Raw genomic sequence first — 4,031 nt, 5'->3', positions numbered from 1 at the left:
GGTGCTGCACTGCCTAAACAGCGGTGGAAATCCTGAGCACTGTTTGGCTCCTTGGTCCCTGACTCAGAGAAGGGGAAAGAGGTACCTTGGATGGGATTGATGACACTCAGCACCTGGGTGCAGAGCCTGATCTGTAGGAGATGGCTGCGTGGGGACAGTGTGAGTGTTCTGCATGAGCCAGGCTCAGGGCTGCTCAGAGATGTCACTGCGAGCTGGATTTGAACCCTGAAATGGCTGGCTGTGATTCTTTGCACAGCCTATGCTTTTTTCTGCTAAAGTGGGCTCCTCCTTGAGTCTTCAGCAGCACGAGACCCTGGTTAGTTCACCAGCTGACTGGAGGTGCTGGGTGCCCTGACCTCCTGACACTCCTCTACTCGAAGATGTTTAAACCTGCCTGTGCAAAGGGCCTGACCATCAGGCTGGGAAGTTTTCTGGGTGGAAGGGTTTTCCACCTCTCTTGCTAAAGTTTCTGTGAAGTTGGGACTCTGCTAGGGTTCAAGCACTGAACGGTCCCACTCCCAAGGTGAGTGCTGTAATGACTGCAGCTTGCCATAGCCTGGAGAACCAGGGGCAGATATGCCTGTTTTCTGCACCCCAAATGGCCTTAAGCTGCAAGGAGGTAGGAATGCTGTTGATCATAGGCAGGAGGTGCCTAGGGAGATTTCTGCCTGAAACCTTTGTCCTCTAGGATATCTCAAGGGCCTAAGATCAATCAAAGCTTTCCCAGATCACATTCCACATTTGCCTACCTATTACTACCCATTAGGTCCTGCCCATCGACATTTGCATAACCTTCTGGATTTCACTTGGTGTCTTCACCTAGGAGAAAGAGGCTGTTAAAAACCTGGTTTGACATACTAAATTGGCCAGCCTTCTCTTCAGCCTCACAGATAGATCCATCAGCAGTGGAAGCTGTTTTGTGCTCAACTTCCTCTTGTGTCCACGTCTTCAGAGGCAGAAGAGGGATGCTATCGCTGGGCAGCACGGTGATCCTGGTGCTGCTGCGCTGGAGGTAATTCTGAAACTGATAAGACAGTTTGAAGCCTTGTTTTGCTTTATGACTATAATCAGCCAGGAATGAAGTGACAGTCAACAGTGTATCCTTCTGTTGACCTACCGATGACACTAATTTAGAAAATTGTCTGGTATTTAAAGACGTGATTCTGAAAGCAAGGGATGGTGTTTCAAGGAAATGTATTATGGTTTATCGTCAGTCAAGCGTTGTAACTCTTGTCCTGCTTTGAGACTGTGAATTATTAACTCAGTTTGCTTCACTGTAGCATGAACGAGTTTTATGTATTTTTTAAATACATTTGTTACTTGAAAAGCTAGGCACCTGCTTCTTAGAGTGTAGGCACCTGCTACTGCTAATAGCTAGCTGAATTAGACCTTTAACACAATTAAATAAGCCTTGGCTTCTTGGCTTTTGCATTTATTGCAGAAGATTTGAGTTTGAACATCATTTGCAAGCACTAATGAACTAGTAGTGGTGGAAAGCAGAACTCTTGACACCTTCAAGTCCTGGTCACTGACATCCGCAGCATGCAGACCAGGCTGAGCCAGTCCTTCTTCACAAATGAAAAAGCATTTTTTAATTTCACTTGAAAAGTTTCAAATGTGTTTAATGAATCTTTCTTTTACTTCCTTAAAACCTGTACCATCACCAAAATATGTTCCCTCTAATGCTCTTCGTGGCTTGACTTACTCTGAGGTAACATAAAACTATCGTGCTTTTTTTCTATATGGTTGTTTTGTAAGTGATTTTGGGAGATCTAACTGTTCTGGGTCTAGTACTTTCACCCTAACTTATACACTCTCATAAAAACATATATATAAAACACAGACTCCCAATATATGGATTATTCCAGTGCCAAGACAAGTGCATTTATTCTGTCCTGTCTGCTTTTTGTATTGGTTTGTGCCTACATGATTTTGAAGAATGTTCACTGAAGCTTTTTAAGGAAGTTTCAAGTGTAGACAATTATATTTTTTTTTTGGTAATATACTGCTTGGCAAGAATGTTTGGCCATGTTGGTATGTGTATGATGGTGATAGAGGAAGAAGGGAAAACAGAGGAAAATGAGGGTTTAAACCTCTTTAAAAGGCTGTGGCATCTTCCTGCATAGATCAGAATATCATCATTTGACTGTCCCGCACCTCAGCAGCACGTGCCTGAAGTGAAGAGCAAGTGGTTCAGAAGCAGCAGTGTTTACATGGAATGTAATGATGAGTGTTTACATGAATGTAATAATGCCTGAGAGTCTTTGGGCTTCAGCCCTGCTCCCCCCAGAGCCTCTTGCCATTCTGCCGGCCCAAGAAATGAATAAAAACAGAGTAGCTTCTACAGGGAGCAGCTAATCAGAGGCATCTGCTCACGGGACAAGGAAAGCGTTCCTGATGATCCCTGGCTCTGTTCTTGGTCTCACATGAAATCATGCTCTTACACCAAGAATACCAGATCTTCCTTGGAAGGCAGGGGGCACGTGGTGGTGGGGAGGTTGTTAGGACATAAGAAATGCGTTCCCCGTACACAGGTTTGTGGAATCCTGAGCTTTAATCCTTTCTCAGAGCCAGCATGGAAATGTGTCAGTCAGGGAATTAAGAGCAAAAAGCCAGGATTCTGGGTAATCCATTTGGAGAAGAGGAGGGATCTGAAGAGACCACTTTGGTAATATATTATTTTAACTAGGCAACTACCTGAAACCTGCTGAAGTCTGAGATTTAAGGAGCAGTCTGTACAGTGCTGAGGTCACTGCCTGAGGCCAGCAAAGTGGTTTGAGGTTAAAAAAAAAGTACAACTGTAATTTTGGAGCAGACTCACTTGAGTGTTAAGGTTTGTCTGTAGGAAGGAAATGAGCCTAGCTTTGGAAAAAGGAGTTTTCTCTTTGATAATCTGAGAACTGAAGAGTTGACTTGGTGCCATGAGTAGGTCCTTGAACACAAGGGGATGTTTTACAAGAACAGCTTTTTGCCCTTGTTGACAAAACATACTGGCACTCTGTCTTTGGTTTGTGTGGAGATACGCAATCCCTCCTGGAGGAAATAGGTTTTCTTGCTTTGTCTCTGGTAAAACAGTGGTTCTGATCTAATCTCATGCTTCAGGGCTGATCTGTAACTTGACTTTTGCTTGTGGTTATGAATTCTGTTTTACCTCGGCTAAAGCACCCCAGATGAGAAAGGATTTTGTATGAAGATGGGACAGAGACCTTCCAGCACCTTCTTACATGCATAGGGCCCCACTTTATCCCAGGCTTGAGGTAAGAAAACTTTGCTAAGATTAAACTGGCAGGTTCACAGCTTTCCTTCATTTATTCTGAAGCATAAGGAGACACGTCAGTTTCTGGGATCGTCTCTCACCCAAGCAATATCCTGCTGTCAGAGAGGCATCAGGATCTGTCCCTTAGTCTTCCTAGTCTTTTCTGGGTCAGACAGTCAGACATGCTCAGCACAGATATCTACCTAGCTGGAGTCTTTGGGTTTTCTAGATGTTCTTATTTAGGAAATGTTGATTTAACCCTCTCAGGAATTAGCATTACTCAGGGCAGTGCTGCTTTGAAGTGGTTACCAGCCTAGTTAGAAGTAAGTGCTGGGTGTGGTATGTATCTGCAAGGCAATAGTGTCATTTTGTTTCCTGGGGACTAAACCTTTAATAAGGGGAGTTTCCCGTGTTGCAGGGGGCAGGTGCGAGGCAGCTGCTGTTTTGGGTAGCCAAGTGAGATGAAGAGTTTGGAGAACATGGTAAAATGCTGCCTTCTGTTAAGGCCACTTCACACTTATTCACTGGCACAAAGCTACAGGGACCCCTGTAACTCAGTAGGAGACAACATGACTGAGTGATTTGAGCAGAAGTTTCCTGTTACTATTTAGTACTGAATCATACTTGCAAAAAACATCTCTGGTTCCTGTTTGTAAGTGGTCTGCCATCATGCTTGCCTTTATCTCTAGGGTCTGCCAGGGTCTTGAAATGTTAGCTAAACACTTCACATGTGATACTGAAAAGTGCACCAATGGGTTATGCATAGAGATATGCA

This window comes from Pelecanus crispus, chromosome 16 (assembly GCF_030463565.1).
Source record: "Pelecanus crispus isolate bPelCri1 chromosome 16, bPelCri1.pri, whole genome shotgun sequence".
NCBI classification, from domain to species: domain Eukaryota; kingdom Metazoa; phylum Chordata; class Aves; order Pelecaniformes; family Pelecanidae; genus Pelecanus; species Pelecanus crispus.
The sequence above is the reverse complement of the archived record's forward strand: the minus strand, read 5'-3'. Positions refer to the sequence as shown.